This window comes from Channa argus, chromosome 7 (assembly GCF_033026475.1).
Source record: "Channa argus isolate prfri chromosome 7, Channa argus male v1.0, whole genome shotgun sequence".
In the NCBI taxonomy this organism is placed as follows: domain Eukaryota; kingdom Metazoa; phylum Chordata; class Actinopteri; order Anabantiformes; family Channidae; genus Channa; species Channa argus.
Genome location: NC_090203.1, coordinates 9142039 through 9167001, shown reverse-complemented (window position 1 = coordinate 9167001; position 24963 = coordinate 9142039). Strand labels below are relative to the sequence as shown.

The window sequence follows — 24963 nt, the reverse complement described above, 5'->3', positions numbered from 1 at the left end:
AATTAAATAATTAAAGTTTGTTAAGGGCAGAGTCGATTCACTGGCACATGCAGGAGCTGGGGCAATGTCTGCTCTGCTCGCTTCATCTTTGTGCACGGTTGTGTGTGATTTTAGTCACGGAGACTGTTCAGCTGAATGCTATGTGTTCCGTTTTGTTTGGATTCTGCAGCAGACAAACCAGAGCAGTGAATTCTGTCTTGGTGAGCGAGGTTTTAGGTTTTCTCTTTAATTCATGACAGAAAAGAATATATTTGTGAATAGACTCCACATAAAGACAATAAACAGTGGTGATTCTTCTAGTTTAAGACTTGAGGAGAAGTGACTTTGGGTGGAGGTTTTCCATCATGAATCCCACTCACATTTTAGCAGATGTTTCAAGTGACCGCTTCCAATGCTTGTTTACGGTTGTTGTTTAGGGATTTGCTGCACAAGTGGAGCAACTTTTGGGGTCAACATGTTGATGAACATAGTGATTCCTCAGTGGGAGGTGAGACAGAAGGGGGGTGGCGGTGTTCCTCTTGTGGCGGCAAGTAGAGCCCCGAAAGAGAAAACGCACACACAGTATTACACTACACACTCTCTCCCACACACAAACCTTATATATGAGACACAGGAGCGGAAACGGGTCGAATCCTACTTCAAATTCTCTTTCCTCTCGGCTTGTCGACCGGGGAAAACAAACCGACCCGAGGCACAGCGCATGGGGATTTACTAATTAACTACTTAAACACGCACGCACACACACAGGGAGAGAGAGAGAGAGAGAGCTAGAGATGCACACCTTCTCTGCTCCCTCCTCTCCCCCTCCTCTCCCCCCTCCCTCTGCTCTCCTCCCCGGGTTCAGGTTTGTAGTAGTGCTGCCGCTCCGGTCGCTGGCTCGCTGCGCCGTCAGAGTGAATGCGTGTGGATAGACTGGTCGCACTTCAGCCAGTGAGAGCGTTGGCACCACTTTCTGAAAATAAAACTAGAGGTATGCTGTCTTCCTTTTATATTTCGTTAATTATAATACATATTTTTTATTTAATAATGCATTTCTTTTGGTTGGAGGGAAACAAAAGTTGTGATTGTTTTTTATTCAGTGTGTTTGGAAAATGATTCTTTTTCGCTGCTGTTATTCTTATTGCTACATGTTGTGAAGATTTTCGCTGTGTTTTAAACAATTTTGCATTATCGCACTGGTTTGATTGTTGCTGTGCAACAAAAAGTTCGACCGTGCGTGATTTACGCAAACTCCTATTAATTATTATTTTGTATACTTGATTTTTTAAGCTTCAGTCTACTTTTTGGAAAAGTGAGAAAAAGTTTATGCATCTTGTTTAAGCATACACACAGCAGAGGGGATGGAGATAAATATACCGATTTTGGCGGTTTATTTATTTCATTTGTGCAGGTTTGTGAAATTCTCGGCTGTACAGGAGCACACGGACCCGCTCATCTTTCGGCGTTGGCCCGGATTAGTCTTCAAGCGTTTCTATTTGTTAAAGCGTCCAGCCCTCACCTCCACCCCACACCGCCGTATCAATCAGTCTACTAAACAGCTGTGCGTGTGTTTGTGTGCGTGTGTGAGTGTGTGTGTGTGTGTGTGTGTGATAATTCACCTGAACCGTTATTAGATGTGTGTTCGTGTGTATAATGTTGAGCTCGTGTGTGGGTGTATTACATTTTTTTCCTGCAACTTGGTTTAAATCAAAGTTTAAATTCTCCCTTAAAGTTTGTTAATTTGACGTATCCCACCTGCATCATCAAGACTTCATTGTATATGGCAACGTTTTTATATTTCTATGCTTATACTGCCAGTTTTACTTCACCCCCCACCCCCACCCCCCAAAAAAGAAAAAAAAATGCTGGACTATCTGTGACAGTCAATGTGTTCACCCAAGGAAAAAGCTTAAGCTAAAGCTAAAGTTTATTCCACTCCCTCTTTCCTGTGTGTGTGTGTGTGTGTGTGTGTGTGTGTTTGTGTGTGTGTTTTCAGCCTCGCATGAGAGTTTGTTTCAGAAGTGGGCGCATCGATACAGTGCAGAGCCAAACTTGGAAAAAATATTTGGAATAATCTTTATGTGGATTCGCTGGTCTGTTTTTAGGTGTTTACCCCGTTACAACTTTGATGCATATTTATGCGCGCTGTGGGTGTACTCCATCAATTATTTGTGCCAGTATATTTCCAGATAAACAGTGTTTGGAAATCAATACATGCATGTAACTATTGCGGATTAAGAGCTCGATCAATGGATCCACCCTAACCCCAACCAATGTTGTTTTTCTGATGTCAGTTATTCACATCTGACTTTACACAACATCAGCCTGCCTCAACAAAGTTTGAAAGTGTGCGTGCGTGCACGTACCTGCTGTGCGCGTGTTTCTTACAGAATTAGGCTACTGGGAATTTACAAGTCAGGAAGCTTTGGGTTAATTTGTTTAATTAGCACAACAGAAGAATTAACTAAAATATAATAATATAATTATTATTATTACAATTAATAACAATTGTTAATAATAATATTGTCCAGAGTGAGATTATATAATGCTGAAGTACTTTTAAATGTTTCTATGTCAAATTAAAAAAACAACAAAAAAACAATCTTTCCACTAAGCACCTGACCTCACTCCTGCTTCTGGCCTCGAATTAGTCTTCGTGCCTGTGTTTCCTGGGAAGTTTCAGGCCAACGTGTTGAACCTCTCGTCTCGTCTATGACTCAGGCCGTTTAATTGAATTATTTCTGGTTTTGTGCCGCTTCTCGCCGGCCGCCTCATCAGTCTCCCTGCTGTCAATACTTTAGCGGAAATATTTCCGACATTAAATGGCATTTGGGGATATTTGTCTCCACGTCACTCACCCTCCCCTCTTTCATCCCTCACCTCTGCATTGCTTGGCTTTGTCCAATTACATTTGTCATAACATCAGCGCTTTAACAGCCGCTGTTTATTCAAACTGTGCAGGCAGAAAGTATTAATAAATATGTCTCACATCACTAATAGCACTTCTCTGTTCAATCAGGAAGGAGGAATATGAACAAAAATGAAAATAATAATAATAATAATAATAATAATAATAATAATAATAATAATAATAATAACGAATTCAATATTTTAAGATAACACTTATTTATGTTTCAAGCTAATGACCTATTATTGTTATTATTATTGTCAATATTATTGCTGTAGTCTGAACAATAATCTGCGCTGAAGTGTTTTATTTGTTAAACCGTGCTGGTTTGAATTTTTAATTGTACGATTATTTTTATTACATTTATATAATGATTTAAAATTATTTGATTTGGTGAATTTAATAGCATTAGGTCTAATTTAATCTTTGAAGAACGTAAGGCAGAAATACAAAAACCCGTAATTCGTTTATAATTGACTCGCCGTCACTTATGTTCAACAGAAATATTTTTTTGGCTTTTCTTTTTTAAATTTGTTTTTTTCATATTCGATTTCTTTATTGTTATAATATTATCGTTTTATGAATTTGTAGATTTGTAAAGGTGACACGAGTTTAATGTCCAATTATATGCTAACAATCTAACATTTTCTGAGTGTTTCATATGAGTGATGAGGAATTAAAAGTTTTGATGGAACCTTCCTTTTCATTTTCCCCCCTTTTCTTCTTTTTGGAAATATACTATTGGCTTTCTGTTATTCATCAATGCAGTCGACCTATGGGGGCTCTTACCTCTCCTCATCTCCATCTCATTCGGAAAAGAAACTTCTGACAGGTGCGAGAGGCGGGTTTGATTTTTTAAAAATGCTCTCATCCTTAATGTGTTGTCATCTGGAAAGCAATTTCGTATGATCAAAGTGCGGCTAGTTAGTGCGGTCAATATCCTTTCCAGCAAGCTTCTCATATATCGATAACAAGACAGCAGAGCCTCTCGCCGTGCTGCACTCAGGGCCTCTTCGCTCTGTGTGCCGATAAACCGGGAAACATCCCGTGCGCAAAGATAAGTAAGTCATTTATACATTCAGGAGGAGTTTATATATATATATATATATATATATATATATATTATTTAATATAAATATAGCACACATTATAGGTTACCCTCGGAGTCTGATGTAATATTGCAAAGATGTCAACCAGAGAACAGCAAATATGAAGAGCGACTATGTCATTCATAAACAAGTGCCAAAGGCGCACAGTTTAAGTTATTCTAGGACTATTCTAGTGATTTTTCGAGTGACTTTAAGGTCTGTCTCTTCCTCACTCACTGTCTCAGTTACTGTATGACAGTAAAGAGTAAATAAGGTGATTGATCTGTGGTCTATTGGGCAGCAGTGCTCCTGCGGGAAAACTACACATCACAACCCCCGGGATCGACTCCACTCAGCTGGACAGAAGAGTCCCCTGTCCTCATTTGTTTTCACTATTTCGATTTTAAAAAACGGTAGCACGTGCATTACATTTAAGAATGATGTTGGGGTCACAGAGGGAATTAAATTCGTATCTGTTGTATTTTTAGTGACGCCTTTGAGCAGTGCGACAGCGGCAATTTCCCCCCTCGCCTCCTCCCTCCAGAGTTGGAACAAGTGCAGCGGCGAAAAGACCCCGAGTCCACTTCCAGAGACGTGATCGGGCTTCGGCCTCAGGTGCATCTCTGAGGCGGGGCGACGCGGAGGTCCAGGTGGGTGAACTTCTCTATGAACCTCAGTCTGTCAGGATCTCAATCTCCCATTCCCTTCTCATCTGCTTCTATTTTATAGCGACCTTGTGTTTTAAAATGACACACATTTATTGCGCCAGATTCACATTTTCACATTTTCCACTTTTAAGTTGTAGAGGTCATGTACTGCTGATGAAAGATCAGAAATCTGTTGCTTGTCCGTGTGGAATAAAAACGGTGAAATGTGCAGTTCATTAATAATTGTAATCATTTCCTAAGTGCACATTTTAATATTATAGCTGCACCAGATGATCACTGAGACCTTTTAAATGGCTGTTACTTAAAAATTCATAGGGCAACAGATTGTAAAAATTATGAGCAAGACCTTTTGCATTTAATGTCAAGTGTAAATTGAACTTTGAACACTGTAAGAATTTCTTGCTAGATTTCTAGCTTTGGAGGCCTTTTATCTAGATTTAATTTTTGAAACACATCTTTCTTGCTCATGAAAATGTGTCAGCTAGGAAGGAGCTCAGACCTATCTGTTAATTATGAAAGGTGTGCCGTGCTACAAGCAAAATCATTGTTCACGTGCAAGCTTGTCCTCCGGCTAGGCTGTACGCTTCCTGCAGCTCCCCTGCTCTCTCCTAATTCTTCCTGTCTGGCATTAGCCCATTGCCACACCTTAGAATTTGCGATTCATTATTCAACCCTCATTACAGTTTGATAGTAGACACACCTGTTAGAATCTGAACCCATAGGGCAATTGAAGGACTCCTCTGTATCTTCACTACCATCTCTAAGTCCCCTCTTCCCCCACCTTCGTCTCTCCCTCTCAGTCCTGTGGCCCTCATACCCCAGTCGTCTCTCACTGCCACACCTGGTAACTACAAACTTGTACACAATAATAACAGCCAGATGTATCCATCTATCTCTCTATCTAGCCTGTCGGCAGTTAGTGGAGTGGCTGAGAGACTTGCAGGCGTAAAAGGTCAGTTAATCAATGCCGCACAATTTGACAAATCCCAGTGACTCTTATCATCCTCACGGGCATTTAGGAGGAGGACCACAGAGATAAATGCTTAATCCTTACTACACTGTGAGTGAGAGAAGAAGCGAGAAAGGACAAGCACAGGAGTGCTGTGAAGCAGATGGTCATGCGGAGAGGTTTGGAAGTGGGTGAGTTGGGGGGGTCTTTTGGAAGTATTGGCAAGTGGAAAGAAGACAGAAATGTGAGAGAGAAAGAAATGTGGAAGCGGCTTAGAACAAAACTGGAAGGTGAAGAAGCGTCTCCGCTTGTAAATGACACATTCTTTTTTCTTTGTCAAAATTAAAAGATCGGCGACTTTGTGGCTCTCAGATTTGCCTCAGGCTGGACAGGTCGTGCACATGCCCTCTGGGCTGAGAGAAATTCTTGTTCATTCTAAGATATGGCTTTACTGCTGTGTGTAAAGTTGGGAAAAAGCTGAGGAAAACAAAGGTGTATGAGTGGTTGAATTCTCCCGTGGCATGTTAGCCTGCCTGCAGCAGTGTGCAACCAAGAGGAAAATGAGCTTTTGTCCACAAGGGTGGCCTCTTTTTTCTCTCTGTTTTTGGTACGGCAGGGGTTTGGAAAGTGGCGCAATATCTCTGTCCTTACACACTTAACAAGGATCCCCTGAGGATGACATGGTCAGTAGTTTGTATTGAACTGTAAATGACTTGTTATTTCTTTTTGTAATTCTTTTATGCCATAAAGGGTAAAGGTCAACATGGCATTTGGGTGCTTGCGTTTGTGTGTTTGTGCTCACCTTTACTCATTACGTGCTTTTCAAATGGGTGTGAGAGAGCTGCTTGAGCAGTCACACAGAGCGACACTTGTGTCCTTTATCTCCATCTCAATACAAGTTCAATGTAATTCGATTGAGATTAGTTGCACTGGCATGACAGCAGATCCCTAGTATTGCCAAAGCACTTAGTAGGCAATGACAGAACCTCATCGACATCTAACATATGCACAACACCCCAAAACTGGCCAACCAAGAGAAACGAAGACACACACATACAGACGAAGAAACAAAGTGGAGAAGGGAGAGAAAAAGTGACAAGTGCCAGGAGATGTGGACAAAATCTCATGATAAAGTTAAAGGATGATAGAAAGTTGTGTGAAAAGAAGGAGAGAGAGGAGAGAAATGATGAAGGGACCCGGATGACGAGCAGAGCCGAAGCATGACAAAGTGGGTCCGAAAAGATGAAAGAATGATTGATTCACAGGGAGAGTGATGGAAAGAAAGGAAACGAAAGAGGTAGAGGAAGTCACAGAAAGCAAAGCAAAAAGAGAGGAAGGAAAGATGGAGTGAGCTGGGAACGAGGCCTGGAGACAGAAAACAGAGGAAAAGACATGAAAGAGAAAAGAGAGAGGGAGCAAGGCAGAGAGAGCAAGAGAGAATAAAATGTATAAGAGTGATGTACGAGAAGAAGGGAGAGGAAGAGATTTACTAGAAGAGAGATTAAGTCAAGTTGTCCCCGGTCAGTCATTAATCCGATTTAAGGGCAATTAAGGTGAGACTGATTCCTTCCTAGAGAGAAAGAAATAGATGGAGAGGGTGAAGAGAGGGAGAGAGAAAAAGAGGAGACAGCAAGGGAGAAGAGAAAAGAGTGATTGAAAGAGAAACGTAGGAAAATAGAAGGTGTCTGACCTCCTAATGCCAGTTAGTCCAAATTAGAAGCCATTCAATACAGAAATACAAGCACAAACCATGAAAAAATATTTGAACCTTTGTTTTCATTCACAAACATGTATTTTTTGCTGAAAAGTAATCCGTAAAAATAAGGTGTATAAAGAAAGCCAGATATTTTGAACAACCCATGGATTTCCCATGTGATCAGGATAATACAGAAGTACCTTTTGACACTGCTGACAGAAGCTTAATTTGAAAGCAGCCAAGCAGGACCTCTAGTCTGCAAAGAACAGCTCTGCTACCTGTGAGATTATTCCCCTGGGAGTGGACAGAAGTTGCAAAGTTGAGTTTAAGATGAAACTACAGTGGCCTCATCCCTCATGTCCACGCGAGACAATGAAGGGCAGAGAGGAGAAAGAAAAGACAGAACAATGGAGAGTAAGAGCAAAGTGGATGAAGCTCTTTTCAATGAAAATGATAAAAGCACAAAACATATAAAGGTAGCTCTTATCCTCCTCCTCCTCCTACTCCAACTCTAACAAACCCCTCCAATCTTTGCTCGGCATGCTCCGTTGTTCCAGATGTGTATCAGGGGTCTCAGGGTCGACACAGGGGTCCCTCCACTGCTGTAGCATTCCTGTGTCTATTGGGAGATGGTGGTCTTGATAGCTTGGCCGTCTGACACGTACACAACAGTACATAAATCAAACGTACACATACACGCACTCACTCCATTTATCTCCCACTCAAGCAGTGCGATAGCAGCTAACTCTGCATAGACTCCGAGAGAGGGAGAGGTTGTGGTCTGTCTTGTTAAGTGGGATGTAATGGGGAGCTGTAAAAGGTTTACTTCTTGTTGCTGCCATCTGTATTGTTCAGGCCTTTCCAGTGTTTGTGCCTCTTTTGTTTGATGTGCATGAACAGTATATAGCACGCTCAACTGTGTCCATAATTGCTGTTCCACATAACTGCAGGACAACAGTGTGTTATTATACAGCCTGTTAAGTTGAAGAATAGCGGCGATTGAATGCTGAGGTCATAGATTTAGTTGTGCAACATTTTAGGCATCTGAATGGAAATTATTTTCACATGATTTCATTGACTTACATCAATGTTTAATAGGTCTGTTTTAAAAAAACAGCTATTATAGAGAAAATTACCTTATACATAACTTCTTACTTAATTTTATTTTATTTTAGTTTTATAGTGGCTTGTCTCCCATCAAGCTTTTCTGCATTATATTTTTCTTTATTTCTTGATTTCTTTTATTCCTTTTTATTTTGTTTTTTTGTGGTGCATCCATTGCAGTGCCTGTGTACCAATCTGTAGCCCATCACAAGGGGCAGATTGAGAGGCCATTTGGCTGCTGTTGACAGGAGGGAGCAGCTATTGACAGGACCCTGCCGGGGAGGCGTGTCTCAGGCCCCCACGTCTAAAGCGTTTGTGGCGTTTAATACACTGTAGCAGTGGTCCTCGTAGCTCTCACCCTGCATGCTACTGCCATAGAGATCAATATGGACTAGGTTAGAGAGAATGGACCATCTGATGCACGCTCAGAGAGGGGGATGAGGTAAAAAGAGTGAGAGAGACAGAAACAGCAGGGAAGTGTAGGGTAGCAGGGTATTTCAAGGAAAAGAGAGGAAGAGGCTTGAAAAAGAGGAGATGGCAAAACCAAAACTAGGAAAAGTAAAGGGAGGAAATGATTAGAGACATAGTTTAAAAGACATGAAGGCAGAGTGCTGCCCAGCGCAAAGAGAGATCACAAAGGAGAGAAACTGGTCAGTTGTTGAAACAGACATTCAGCTGGGAGAGAAAACCGTGAACAGAGATAGACACTGAAAAAGAGGAAGACTCCAGACACCAGGGAGGAAACACACAGAAAAAGAAAAAAAGACATGAGGGAAGAGAAGAGTGGGAGATAGGAAAGGAGAGGGGGTAGATGAAGGGTGGGGGGAGAAAACAGAGAGAGAGGGAGAGGTGTAGGGGAAGATGAGGAGGAAGGGAGGGGAGGGGGGTAAAATTTCCATCAGGTTTTCAATTGGGGCGGATCAATAGTGTATTAGAGCTCACCTTGACCCCGTCTCTCCCCCTTCTCCCCGGCCCAGCACACAGGCCAAGCTACTCTCCCTCACAGCAGGGGACGGAGAAGGGGAGAGATTGCATTACGGCCTCCCTTTCTTGGACCAAAGTGGCAGAAAATGGCACAATAAAAGCAAGAGCGAAAAGAAAGAAAGAGGAAAACTAAGTCGCGGCAGGCAGAAACAGAGAAAGTGGCAGACGAAGAGTAAGAGAGAGAGAGGGGGGGGGGGTGAACTGGACAAGATACCAGCAGGTGTTGTCATACTTGTTTGGACAGAGATTTCTGGGAAATGAAACTGGTTGGGCCCTGAGGTTTATGTGCATGTACCTGTCTTGCGTGTTTTTATATCTCCACAGCACATATATGGAGAGGTTAGAACTGACATAAGTCGTTCACACACACACTTAGCGAAAACAGAAATGGTTGAAGCGATCATGCACACTTGACACGTTAGTTCTCAAGATAATGCAGCAACACAAAGCTTGTCATGGGTTGTATTTCTGCTGTCCATCTGGGTCATCGTGTCTTACGTGGTGGGCTTTAACACAGTTCCACCCATTCATGCCTAAACCAGATATCATGGGACCACGGAAGACAACAAAATTTTAAGATACATCAAAAGGTTTCCGACCTATAAGGGGCAGAAAGATCCAAAACCAGACTACAGAAGCACAGCAGCAAACCAGAGATTACTGTAATCATCCGCTAAACGGAATTATACTTTAGCTGCTGTGTGCAGATATTGCAGAAAGCAATCGTTGTGAAAACACTGGAGTCATGTTACAGAATCATATAATACCAATGTTCATATCTTGTGATAACGTTGGGGCTTCTACAGTACGGTTACCAGCTTACCCAGCTTATTTTCCATCACTTGGTTTCCACCTACATCTGCAAGCATGTTTAGGATCTTTGGCTTGCACGGTTGCTAGTCTTCTTAGTCAGTTAGAGGTTTGCTTTAATTTCCTGCCATTTTATGGTGGCCAGGTAGCAAACATCAATATTTTTTAATCACAATAAAATCTGTGCATGTGAGAGCCATTATGGGTCAAACAAAACTGAGAAACAAAACTGGCTGAAGAGTTTTCTGCTGAACCTTGTTGGGTTTGACACTCAGTGTTGATATTAACACTATCACTTAACCATAAAAGCTGATGAAACTTAAATTCAGCATTGCAAAAATAGGGACTTTCATTTTCTACGTGGTGTGAAAAACTTTGCAGATTTTCATATGAGCTGCCGTGAGAATAAGTGGCCCACAAACACAGACATGCAGCCCATTGCCCTTACACATTTACGGCTGGTAGGACACCATTCATCAGTGGAGGACAGCAAGATGTGGAGCGGTTTGAGGAGGACAGATGCAGGGGGCAGACGGAGTGAGTTGATGGGAGCAAAGTTGAATAAAAAAATTGATCCGGGGATTTAGCATTTAGACACAGTTTACAAAGCGATATAGATGGGTGACACAGTGACATTTTGCCTCGTGTGCTGCTCTGTGCATATACCTGAGAAAATAAACATGAAACGTTATTCTCCAATTCTCCTCTCAGCGATCCATCTTTGGGAGAATGTGTGATTTAGCTGTTTAGACAGGAGCTTGTTTGTAAAAGCGCAGACCTACTAGTGGCACCATCCTCATCTCTTCCCCACATTTCCTAATGCTGTTCCCATTGTCACCCATCCACACTCCAGTGCACATGCACAGGCCAAGACAACCAACAACTCCACACACACACACACACACACACACACACACACACACACACACACACACACACACACACACACACACACACACACACACACACACACACACACGTGCACACGCACCCTATCTCAGGCACACACACAGGAACACACAAACTCTGTCCCACTCGCTGAGGGGGAGAAAAGGAAAGAAAAAAGGAGAGAAAAAAGAAATCGATCGCCGGGGATAGTGGTGCGCGTCGGAGGATCGTATCTTGTCAAAATAATATATTACCCTCATCCCCGTCTGATCGATGCGGTGGATTAGGGACGGAGGGCTCCCTCTCTCCCCTCCTCTCTCTCTCCCTCTCTTCCTCCTCGGTGCTTGGTGCAGTTTAATATTTACCTCCGTGAAAGAGCGGCCGCGACGGCTCTCAGCCCTAATTGATTCCGACACATGGGGCTCTGTGTTCAGGCTGTGGATGAGAGAGGGAGGGCCGGCTGGAATGCAGAGGGAGAGGTGAGAAAGAAAGGAAAGGAAAAGAGAAGATAGAAGGAAAAAAGAAAGAATGAGATAAAGAGAAAGAAAGGTGGGAGGTAAAGAAGGTGAAAGGAGCTAAGGCAGTGTAAACAACACAACAGTGGAAATTGTGATGAATGCATATAGATATAGAAACAGAAAGTCACAGAGAGAAGTTGGAGGAAGTAAAAGATGAGCAAAAGTGTGTCCAGTATTCATTTTAAAGGAGTGGATGGATAGAGTTAAGAGGGGTGATGCAGAGACAGACTGATAGATGAACTGCAAACCAGGGAGGTCAATGGAAACACAGTTGGAAAGGTGTAAGATGGAGATAGGAGAGCCTGTGCTAGAGAGGGATGGTGATGGACGGGAGGAATGGAAGGGATAGCAAAGAGGAAATGTATCGGGAAGAATGAGGGAAATGGAGAGGAGTAGGTGGAAATGGGACAACATGTGGAAACGGCTCTGGGAGAGCAGGAAGAGAAACGGGAGGGATGAGGGCAGAGGAGAGCAAATGAGAGGGGATTAAGAGAGCGACATGAAGATGGATAGAAACAAGGGAGTGAAACATGACGGCTGGAATGTAGAGCACCAATAAAAAAGCGAGAACGGGGAAGAAAGAAATAGGAAGATGATGGAAAAAAGAGCCGGGCGCAGAGGTGACAGAATGATATCGGGTGGGATAGACAGAAAACAGGAGTGATAGCAGTGCAAGAGGCGGGAGGGTAGAGAGGGACCATATTTTCCGTTGAAGGAACTGGCCTGTCATGCTGTTCCGCCAGCGCAGAGCGGCTCTATAAAATACAGGGAGCTGGCGAGTTGTGTCGGGTGACTTATGTGTATATCTAGGCTTTGTCAATATTTCTTTCTGTCTTCCTTCCTCTGTGCTCCCCGGATTGCTCCCTGGCTCTCCTCTATCTCTCTCTTTTTCGTTTTTTTTTTTTCAACTCCAATTGTGCTTCTGCTGCTTTTTGCTCGTTTTCTATGTGTTTGTCCCATTTAAGTGTTCACCTTTCTCCAGAAGCACAGTTTGTCTCTGTTGTTGTTTTCTCTATCAAGTGGGGGAGGATAGAGGTATAGGTTTTAGAAGTCCCTCGCTCCTTTGAGCCAAACATGCCTGTGGCACAGTGGCTTGAGGACTTGGCAGGCTTATATCCGCCAATGATTCTCCATTATGAGACAATACAGGCAGGACAAGGAGCCCTGCAATTAAATTGATGTCATTGACAGAATGCCAACACAAATATTCTCATTGATGTTCATATCATAAAGGCTGTGGCCAGCCCCCAAACCAGGCCACACACCTACAGATGCTGTTTTTCAGTTTCCCTGCATGTATTTGTGTATATCTTTGTGCATGCTTTCTCCCCTAGTCAGACTTTGCCCCGGTGCAGAAGCACCGGGTGGTTGGCTAATTTATTCATGTGGTCCCAGGGAGGATTGCACTTCTTCCTCATTTGGCATGGTTTGGTATCCTGAGCACAAGCCTGTGGAGACTCAGGTCCATGGGGGTGCGAGACATCCTGCAGATACACTGCCCTGGTCCACAACTGTTGGACACTCACAAATTACCCTCCTCTACATTTCATGTATATTCATTAAGAAAACAAGTCAAAACAGCCCTATTTTGCCGAATGTGTGAGGTTTCTGCCTCGTTGCCTTTATTTTCTTTAAACATTTTAGTTTAACTGAAGCCTTGACCACATGCAACTTTCTGTAGAAGGAGTCCAGGTAGGATTTTGTCTGAAGCTTGTGGTAAGAGAGGGAAAATTATCATTTTTGGTTTACAGGGTGTATGACATTCTTTGACTTTATCATAGACTGTGATGTGGATTTGCCATCATGAGCCCATGACAGCACTGTGTGTCACCGTGGAAACAGAGGAAGGAAACAGGATATAGGACAAGAGAAGTAGCACCCGACTGAAACAGAACTTATTTCTTTATTTTCACAAAATAAGATGAAAATTTCCAATCCGTCTCTATGACTTCCTCGGTCCCTGTTCTGTTGTTTCTTTTTCTTTTCTACCCTTGTTTCTTTCACTCTCTCTCTTTGTTCCTGTGTCTGTTCTTTATTTACACCTCTCCTCTGCTCTCTGCAGTGGCTCAGGGAGCGGTAACAGAAGTGTCACTTGTCATTATTGGTCTAATTCAGTAATCCGTCATCGTGCACTCACTGTATGCAGCGCATTATACGCAGGCACAGCAGGTGTACTACGCACTGAGGTGGAGATTCGATTTGACACGCGCACACAGGCAAGAGGGGGCCAGGACAGACGGGCACTAAGAGTGTGTGCACATGTACTAGGGTGTGTGTGTGTGTGTCTGTGTCTATATAAAAGAGTGTGAAACTGGGAAACAGAAAAGGATGGATAGATTGAATTTTTGTGCATTTTCATGTGTGCATGCTGGTGTGTGTGCACATGGACATACAGTACGACTTCGAATGGAATTCAGCAGTCTAAAACAGCTACGTACATCGAAGAGACAGGACAGATGAATGGAAACAGCTGTGACAGAAGAGACAGTAGTTATTTGATAAAAGTTGGCGAGTGAGTCTGTATGTTGTGTCTTTTGTTTGCGGAAACATTGTTCCTGATTTTAGACTTTATTTGCTCTTTTGTTAAACATTTTTTCAAGACCATATTGAAACTGAAACCTACAAATCAGTGCAAATAGGACAGATTAAATGGGCTCTACCTTTAAATCTGCTGCTAAGTTGCCCTGATTTTGGAAATTTATGGTTCAAGGGGTTAGTCTTTACTACGTGGTTAATTATTATTTATTATTTTCATTCCCTGTTTTTAGTCAAAGTCATTTTCAAAAGATGTAGAAGATGTTATTAATGTCAAAAAGATGAAATTGTTCCTTCAGGTACTTGGGTGACATTTTGTTACAGTTTTTGCCTTTCTTTGGCAACTGTAATAGACCTGTATCAGAGTTACGAGAGACAGAAAGTAGGACATTGCCATGTGGCAAATGTCTTAAAGTCAATGTCATTCAGAAGCCTGTGCATGGAACAGGAGGAATGTGCCACATACATCCTGTAATAAGGGCCTAAAGAGAGATATCAATTAGAGACAGAGATTTAACAGGCTGTGTCCCTCCTCATCATTCTTTTGTAACAAAAAACAGCTTTTTTCATTTGAACAGTACACGTAGAGACCGTTCAGCCTCTATGCTGTTTTAATATTTATCTAAATCATCCCCCAGTGGTGCAATAAATTCAAGGTCAGGGAACCAAATTTTAGTCTTCCAGTTCTTTGATGGTCTCCCTAGTACAAGTACTAAATCCGCTCTTCTCTAATCTAAATGTATGGATTTCTCCGGGGTTTGGGTAGTTAGGACTGCTGTTTCCGGTGTTATCACACAATCTCATGGCTGTTATCTGTTCTTATCACCCCCGTAGCTGTAGGCCAGTAGGCACCTGCTCCACATGTTGCTTTTTATAATCAAAATGCACCGTTATGTTGTTTAATTTAGGTACAGATATTCACACTTTTGGTTTGGTAAAGGTACACACACAAGGTTACATGATGGAGGAGGTTGAAATGCAGAAACAACATTGATTAAAGATACAACACTGAATACCAATCGGGACACTGTCTTTTTTAAATTTGTTGACATCGGTTGACATCGGTTGATGATTTTTCAATCTCGTTACCCTGATGTAACATCAGTGCAGACAAAACTCTGTCTTCCACTGTCCGTGCTGCTCGGTTAGTCCAGTGTCCAACACTCCAGCCTGCCTGTTTAATTGATCTTTGGCATTGTGCACCTTTGTCCACTATCACTGCAGGCCTGTGTTCAGGACATCATAAGGATCCTTTTTATTTCCAAGATTTCATATTCTAATCATTAATACTTATTGTGTGGTTTATACTATAAGCCTTAACGACTCTGAGTTTCAGTATGATTACCCGCTCAAAGGTTTGGTATATAAAGCCTTTGTGTGTGACGGCAGTATGACACTAATTATCTGCAGTGCATTTCTGGAAATTCAGGCACACAGGTGTCTAGTTTATCCTCCATTATTGATAGCACATCTGAGCAGCAGTTTTCACCGAGTGCACTTCACTTGAAAAGGTCAAAACTTCTGGAGTTCAACAAAGCTCAGATGTTCCCACATCACACAGTACTGATTGCATACATTGTGCTAGAGTAATTTCCAGTTAAGGATAAATGGTCCAATTGAAGACACTGGCAAAGCAAAAAATGCAGCAATGTCAGTCCCACCTGCCTGGGGTCCCAGAGGGCGCCATCTGCACTGCACTCTCGGTATAAGGCAGGATAGGGTTTAAAGTTTGTGATGGTGGAGCTTCCCATTCTCTCTATATCAATGGCAATTTGTATGTGAGCACTCACCTCTGTAGTCCCAGTAGGCATGGTGGATTTTATCAAGTTCTTAACCCCACAAGACTCCAAATCCGGTTACCACTGTAAGTGTTTTAAACTGTTTAAACTATCAAAATGTTCCATGCTGAGTCTTAGTTTGTGTTGAAATCACGCCCAGACCACACTGAACCATATGAGTCTAACTGCATTTTACTTTACTTTTTTCTCTTATCTTATTTTTGTTTCATATAACACCTGCCATTTCCACCGGTTTATCAAACTCCAGCTCTAAGCTGACTCCAAGGGGATTCAGTACTATTAGTTCGTGATAGTTTTACTCTTGGTTTTATTGATTCATTTTCATTATTTCTTTTTCCATTAAGAACAAGTTAGCAAAATATGAGATACTTTAATGTGATTTGACAATCCTCCAACTTATTGTGTTTGGATTTTTACAATAGTGTATCAGTGCAGGATGCCTGTATGACTTGTTGTGTTATAGCCTAAAATCACTGAGATGCCTACTTTCTGGACTTTAATTGTTTTCTACCATATATGTGATTACCTAATTGGAAACCCTATAGGTCCACATTTAAGATAATATATACTGAATTGTTCAAATCTTAAAAGTGGCTCACTCGTGAATACAAAGGATTGAGAAAATGTGTGAAACTTAAAACGGTTCTTGTTTATATTTTCTTTTCTTTTCTTTTTTGTCTTCAAGAAAATGGTTTAAAGTTCAAAAGAGAGTGAGGTCCAATTATGTATATACAAATATACATACTTGCCCTTTGCATTTACCAAACCTTTCCCTTTTTGGTTAACCCTCATCTTTTAAATTACTTTCTCTCGGATAAAGAAAAGAGAATAGCAGACTCCTGTTGTCGAATGTTTTATTTTCTATTATTGGATTTTAATCTGAATTATATGAGACTTGGAAACGTTTTTTTTTTACATCCGAATAATACTAATCTTTGTGCACGAAGAAAGGTTATGTGTCCTGCTGTGACCGTCAAATCAACTGGAGTCAGAAGTCGATCTTTTTAATTGAAAACCACTTACACTCCTCATTTAAATGTTTTATTGTGCACATAAATGTGCGGACGTCTTCATCCTCACTGTAGCACACGTTTTCCTTGTTTAAAAAACACACACACAATACCATAAAGATGTCCTGCTTATCTCATTAATTGATACCTTGGCTATTGAAAGAGAATTAAAATTGATTGTATGTGTCGCGGGTGCTGGGGGTTTATCTTCCATTATATGATCAGAGGCTGTCAATACGGATGTATAACCCTCCTCCTCAGTGGCATAATGTGTCATAACGAAAAACCACTAGGCCTGTATAATGCTGCACCACAGTAATGATTATTATGTTCCTTTGGGGGTTTAACAGCTGCATTCAGAAGTTCGTTTACCCATCTTGGTATGAGTATTTGGCCTATAGCTAATATTTATGTAAAAGCCAATAAAGTACATATCAATATTCTGCACAACTGATCCGGCCACAGCTGAATCAGGGATTGAAGTTGCTGCAGCTTGGTTTAATTGTATAGCATCCTTTAATTGCAATAGCATCCTGAAAATTGGATGGAAAAGAAGAAACAAAGTTAAAACAAGAGGAAGGAGGCAGCGGGGAATAGGAACGAGGGACGTAAGGAAGGAGCAAAGGAAGGGAAGTGTTTTGAATTATTATCCTGTATATGCTTGAGTGGACGGGAGACAGAGAGCAAGGGGCGATATGGCGAGTTGTTGAAGAAAAGATGAGAGGTGAGCCCGCAGGTTTTGGGGGGGCATGATGAATGGATGGAGAACAGGGATGAGAGACGGAGCAGCATGAAAGAGTATATAAGGTGCGCGGTCCCGCTCCGAGGATGATGAAACGTTAATTAAAGTAAACGAGCTACCTGAGCTCCCCGGCTAACCCCCTGTCACACTCTGTCAGAAGACAGAAAGTGGGAGGAAAAGGAGGAGGAGAGGGAGGAGGGGAGGGTGGAAATTTGACTGAACATGGAGAGGAGTTGGATAATCCAGCTGTGGCTTTAGTTCAAGGTTGATTGCTGTCACAGTCATGCGTCTGCAGACTGTGTGTCTGCAGCAAATATCATTCGTGTAATAGTTAAAACTCTCATTCTGTATACATGCAAATACTGTATTTTGGGGTGAATTTAGTTACGTCATGTTAGTTCTTGTTCTCATCCTTTTTTTAAAATTATAAAATCGTTGTGTATGGAGACTTATTGCGCAGGGACTTTGTTTTCTTGCGGGATTGAAGTTGTCACAACTTCCTGACAACTAAAACTTGTTAAAACCTGAACAGAAGTTTTAGATTGATTTCTTTGAAACTGTCGGGTCACATTTGCCGTTAGTTGCAGGGTATTTTTGACAAAATAATAAGCGCTAATTTTCAAACTACAATCATAGAAATCCCCATCCTCTTCCAGTTTGCGTTCCTCCTCTGTGTTTCTAAACGCTATTTCCCGTTCAGTCCACGCAAGTTTTATCCTCCAAGATCACCTTTGTTTCTTTTTTAATGCTCATATTTATTCAATTAATCTGCGCTCTAATTCGTTTATATATTTATTTACTTGGTCTCACTATCACTCTCTCCTTTTTTCATCTCTCTCCAACGATTATCCTGGCGTCTAATTAGAAATCGATGCTGCTGGCCCGGCGGGTATTTGCAATGTGTTTGTGGACGTTGAGAACAATTCCCCGGACAGAAAAGACCGAGAGAAGAAAGAGAGAGGAAGAGGAAACGCTATACTACCCTGCACTGTATGCATGCGCACACACTCAAACACACGCGCACATACTTTGACAACCGGTTTTACTGCTTGCAGCTATTCTCCGTTTTTAAAAGCATAGGCTAAGTGTGAAAAAAGAAGAAAGAAAAAATGCAGGGGAAGGAAAAATGAAAAGAAAAATCTTTTTTTTAACAACAGACACGAGGGATTTCTGCAGAATTGTTAAGGACTGTTTCCTCGTCTTTTAGGGAAACAAACAGATCTCGAAGTGGAAAAGCACTTTAAATGTGATGGCCTGCATCTCACCCCAGCCCGTGTTTTGTAAAAAGTGGAAGGAGCCTTTTCATCAGAAAGTGATAACATGCAGTCGACTGGGGTTTGATATTAATGCAAATTAGATTATATGAATATGAATATGAATATTATTATTATTATTATTATTATTATTATTATTATTATTATTATTATTATTATTATTATTATTATTATTATATTACTGTTGTTGATGCTGCTTTACTTCAAAGTGTATCTTTTATTTTGAAGGCATACGCTGTTCAGAAATGTATTTTTGCGTTTTGCCGATAGCCCACGTTTCCTGGTATTACCTTAACCTTTTCAGCTCGTTATCATTTTATTTTTTCCATCATTATTTTTGCATTTGAGCTTTGAAATACCTCAACAAATTTTAGCAAGTTTGAAGGTGTGGTGGGACAAAGAAAAAAAACGTTAAAAGTTGCAGTGGACGTTTTTTTTTGTTTTGTTTTTTTTTTCTTCGTTATCATGTCAGTTGTTACCGGTGGGCCGTGTTTGTGTGACGTTCACACCGAGTCGCCTCGTTTCCACCGCGCCCCTGTGGAGAGGAGTCGGTGTTGAGGCGACGCCTTAGCGCCATTACCGGAGCTAGTCGAACCTAACCGGATTAGCAGCTGCCAGATGAAAAAAGAAAGTGTTTCAACCAAGTGAAAAAAAGAAATGTAGGGAATGAGAGCCTCGCACTTTTATTAGTTCAGCCTTACACCACGGTGTGTTTACCGTCTGTGCTCTGCCTTTTATTGGCTCGCCCCATAATCTGTTTTTCAGACGCTGTTTCTTTGTGTTTTCTGTGTTCATCATCCCAAACGAGATGCATCACGGTCTCTCAGTGACTCTACATGGGTTCGCCCGAGTCAGGAAGTGTCGTATCGGGAAATACACTGGTGGAGTGTCACCCTCCTCTGCACGATGAGGAAAACTGAATAACTTTCTTTTTCTCCTTGTTGCTTCACATTTCATCAACCCCTGTGATGCTTTACTTGTGCCAAAACCATCAGTCTGTGCTCCCTGGTGTGTGTGTGTGTGTGTGTGTGTGTGTGTGTGTGTGTGTGCTTTAACTGGGTGCCATATTTGGGGCTCCATCCTTGCATTTTCTGTCAGTCTGTCTTTCCATCTTGAATGCTCATTAATCGTCCCTCAAACACACATACACACACACACACACACACACACACACACACACACACACACACAAACACACACATGTTCTCTCATACCCCCTCTCTCACTCACTCAACACTCTCTCTCTCTTGCTTTCTCTCTCTGAGTCTCTCCCTCTCCTTCTTCTTCTTCCTCCGCGCCTCACGCTCCCCTTGCCCGTGGCTATATGATCGTGAAAAATGTGTTTACAAAACTCGCTCATACAGATCAAACCATACGGACGAATCAAAGACTTAAGAGAGAGGAGAGAGAGCCAGAGAAGAAGCAAGGGGAGACAGAGAGAGAGGAAGAGAGAGAGGAGTAGGAGCAGAGGCTGTGTAGAGGCCTTATAATTTTAAAATTCTCTGTGTGTTATTCCCTTTCTTTCCTCCTAGTGTGTGAGTGTGGATGTCTGCCTGTATCTCCTTTGGTAATACAATATCTTTAAGGCCCCCAAAACAACTATCTGTGTCTCACAGTTAAACATGAGATAATGCAATATTGATGTCTCCTTGTCTTTTCTATAACGCAATACTGGACCCATTCTGGCTGGACACACTAACATGGACCGATTGCAGCCCTTGCACTTAAAAGAATTACTGTGATCCCGTAATAAATTTTAGAGGGATGCTACACAAACATAAAGTCCCTAAAGGAATTTAGTAGAGTTAGTGGAACCATTGGAGTTAAAAATACTCCCAAAGTGCCATCAGGTCACCTTTCAGACAAAGTATTCAGTAGAAGACACATGGAAAGGTCAGACTGGACTGTTATTATTTTGTTAGTGCGAGTTGATTCTTTATGCATCTGGCTTTCATAAAAGTGATTTAGCATTTGTTGTCCCCCACTATTCTGCAGGTGGCTGTAAATGCCCTTGTAAATCCTTGTGTTGTCACAGTTATTGGGCTCTTTTTAAAAGGCTTCTTAAGATGTTGATATTTTTTTCTTGTTTGGTTATATTTTCAAGCTTTTCAGTTACGTAAAAATAATCTAAGACAGAGAGTCCAGAACTTACTGTAATATGGCAGAGACTGACGTGATGTGTTACGCCAGAATTATGCCGAGCATCCAAACAAAATGACAAAAAGTGATTTTATATTTGACAGAAAATTATCATGTTTCAATTACAGAGTCTTTTTACCATCAGTACAACCAAGCCGGGGTGTCTACCCATTCTGCAGGTTTTGTCATTTAAAAAAGAAATTTCTTATAGCCAGATCAAAATTGCATGAGCTCTGGCTCTTTGAGAGGGTGCACAGGGTGCACGACCAGGGGTGTGAGGACCTGTCTTTTTAAAAAAAAAGAAGGATCTCCATTACCCCCCGTTGTGTTTATGACAGAGGGTCGATGGTCTTATATGAAAGGAGAGTGTCTCAAATACTTACAGAAGATAGGATGAAGACATAAAAAGAAGACAAACAGTGAGACACAGGAGGAGAGGAAGAGAAGTGTCAGTTAGAAGCTGGTGAAGGGGGTGAGGAGAGGGAGGGAGGGAGGCAGACAGGCAGGATGGGGGAGCGATTATAGCAGGGTTTATGTATGAGCTATTGATTGAGTCGGTGGTGACTTCTTGAGTGGTTAATTTGGGAAGTGAGAGCGATAGAGAGAGTAACTCACTGACCAGAGAGGGGAGGGAGGGTGAGTGGGATGGAGGGGGTGAGGAGAGAGATGGACCATGATAAGGACGAGGGGCGAGAGACGAGAGTGCATTTCCCTAGGTAAAAGAGTGGAAAACGAGGTGCTATTTAGCAAGGAATTGTGGTTCTAATAAGGGCAGTGTGAACCCTTGTGTTGACATTTGCTTTATGTGTGTGTGTGTGTGTGTTTGTGTGTGTGTGTGTGTGTGGGTGTGGGGGGGGTCTTTCTGTTCTGGAGAATGTGGCCTAATTTAAAACGTGATCAGTGCCTGTGGTTAATTCCCATCATAAATTGCAGTATATGTACTGTTAAATGCTCATTACCTCCAAGTTCATTATCATTATCTACAAAAACCTTTGATGAACTTTTACATGGTCAAGGATGTGAGAGCTGCATATTTGTCTAACCTCCTCTTAAACGGCAAATAAAGGCCTAGAGTTTTGTTTGAAAGGATTAACACATTTGTAACGCACGCATCAGCTGCTGTGCTTTTTTCTCTAGTGAAGGCTGCAATAGCTTTATGGTTTAATTTTAACTTTTATCAAGAATATTCAAACCAGCATTGTCCCGTCATACTCTTCCTCCGTTTCCTGCATTTCACAGTCCACAATTCTTTTCTAATTTAAATTTCTCCTATCTCATTTTAGATCTTAATAAGTCGATCAACAGCCTGAAACCCTCTTCTTGTCCTTTGACATTTTACTGTTTTCTATGTTTAAATATGTCACTGGGTCTATTGTTTTTTGTGTTTGAACTAATCAATGGTTCTTATTTAAACATTCTACTAATCAACCACTAAATAAACCTTGATCTTTCTCGCCTCCATGATTATAGTCTCATCTCTAATCTGCCTGTAATAGTCAACCCTTTAGAAAAATTTTTGCCAACCAGCTCACTGCTGCCCTAAATGCTTGATATGTTCCAGTCAGGTTTCTGTAAATGTTTTGTAAATATTATGCGGGTGAATGCGCAGTGTTGGTAGTGTTACATCCCACTGTGCAAGTGGCACTGGGGACCACATCGTCATTGACAGTCTTAGATGGTCGGTGGGTATCTCAGGGACCACCCAGAGATGGTTCTCTTCCCACCTCTTTTACAGGACTTTTTCTGTCGCTCTTCAAAAGTATGCGTACATGTGGTGTACCACAAGGTTCAGTTCTGGGTCCTATCTTAATTGCTTTTACAGTGCTTCTCCTTGGGCACATAATAAGGTGTTTTAACCGTATATATTATCACTGCTATTTAGATTTTATCCAGTTATACCATCAAAATCTGTCAATCTTTACATGATTGTATAAATGTAAATAGCTGATCATTATCTACAGCTTAATAATGGAAAAAGGTTCTTATTTGTGCTGCTGTTACTTTCCGTTCCCTATTTTCAGTGTCATTTTTTGACCAATTAAAGTGTTTGACCCATTCCTGCATTTTTCACTTGAGGAGCAATGCAAAACTACATAATTGCTTAGCAAAACATCTCTGGAGCATTTACAAATGGTACAGAATGCTGCTACAAGGCACTTCACTGGGTCTTCAAAGAAGGGACGTGTAACAACCATTCATATCTCTTTACACTGGCTCCCCATCAAATTCAGGATCCAATTCGAGATTCTTGTGATTACTTTCAGAGCCCTACATGGTAAGGGACCTGAGTACACCTGATTCTCTGTGTCTCTGAGTTTCCTCTGATCGGGCTCTGTTGGCTGTTCCTCTCAAAACCATAGGAGGCTGTGCCTTTGAACTTTTGACCCCCTAAACTCTAGAATGTTGTCCTGCTCGACATGGACTTGGGTATTTTTTTAAAAGCAGCTCAAGATCCATCTCTGTAGACTTGCCTTTAAGTAGTGACTGTATGTTTATCCTATGATTTTTTTAGTTTGTTATTTTTGTTATATTTTACCTTGTATTTATTTTTTATTTTAAGCACTTTGTTTCTGCTGGTCTATAGAAAGGTGCTTTATAAATGAACTTGAGTTGCTTACTCAGTTGTATGTTGGAAAAAAATTGTTAATTTAAAATTTAACATAAACAGTTGTACTAACTAGGTTCCACATAATGGTGACTAAAGTTTGAAGTGACCATTTCTATTACACCACACTAGAATTATATTTTATCACAGTTAATGTGTGATGCACAAACAACTATATGCACCAGTCATAATTAACACCACATAGACCTATGTGTCCAAGTCATTGTGTACTTTACAAACTGTAATAAATCTCCAGTAACACAAAACAAACAACCAGCTTTCAAATCCTGAAAAAAGTGAATTCTGTTGGAAGTAAATGTTGTTGGCTTTTCAGAATGATTTCTTTCAGACTTTGCAATCACCAAGCTCACAAATAAGCACACACATACACAGACACACACACACACATACACACACACACCTCTTGTTCTCTATAGGCGTGAAGTTGAGCCCACAGGACACTCGTCTCCTCCATGGAAACACCAGATGGTTCCCTTGTTCTCACTGTATCACCTTGTCTGAGGAAGTCAAAATCAGGAGCAGCAACTTGGACTAGGCAGCAAGGTGGTGTGTGTGTGTGTGTGTGTGTGTGTGTGTGTGTGTGTGTGTGTGTGTGTGTGTGTGTGCTTGTAGGAGCTCATTTGTAGCCTTTAGTTAGATTTTTTATTATAAATGTATCCAATGCATATTGGCCTGCAGCTTCTTTAGCGATGCATCTCATAATTTCATTGCTAGTAGGATATCCTGCAGTCAAATTCCTAAAAGCTGCTCGCGTGCGTGCGCTACGTGTTTGTGCGTGCTATGAGTGTGTATGTTTGCGTGCGTGCGTGCACGAGTGTGTGAAGGTCAGCTCGCCGGCGCAGTTTCTTTTCCTATTTCTCTTCCCTCTCGCGCAGGTTTTGATCTCTCAGCCGCGAGATCAAAGGCGCTCTCTGGCTATTAGTCAGCGCGAGCCATTGATCCCTCATCGATCCACGCGAGACACAGCCGCCCCGTGAACACCGCGCGAGGCTCCCCAAAGCTCCTCCCGTGCGTCGAGAGAGAGAGAGAGAGAGAGAGAGAGAGAGAGAGAGAGAGAGAGAGAGAACAAGCAAAGGAGGGAGGTGGAGCAATGTGTGTGTGCGTGCGTGTGTATTTTTCTACTGGCGCGGGCAGAGCCAAACTCGAGCTTTTTCTTTGCCGCGGGACATGAAACAATGAGGCTCGAGCCGGTTTTAATAAAGCGCGCTTTCCCTCCTTTCAACTCTGGCGCGAGGCGGACGAGCCG

General features: G+C 41.7%; 1 protein-coding gene across 1 annotated transcript in view; it reads left to right on the top strand.

The window, feature by feature from the left end:
• Positions 1 to 814: 814 nt before the first annotated feature.
• Positions 815 to 24963, top strand: part of erfl1 (Ets2 repressor factor like 1) — a 40101-nt gene continuing 15952 nt past the window's right edge. The window contains exons 1-2 of the mRNA XM_067511900.1: positions 815 to 970; positions 4464 to 4625. The gene's annotated coding sequence lies outside the window, so the exon portion shown is untranslated. The remainder of the gene's footprint in view (positions 971 to 4463; positions 4626 to 24963) is intronic.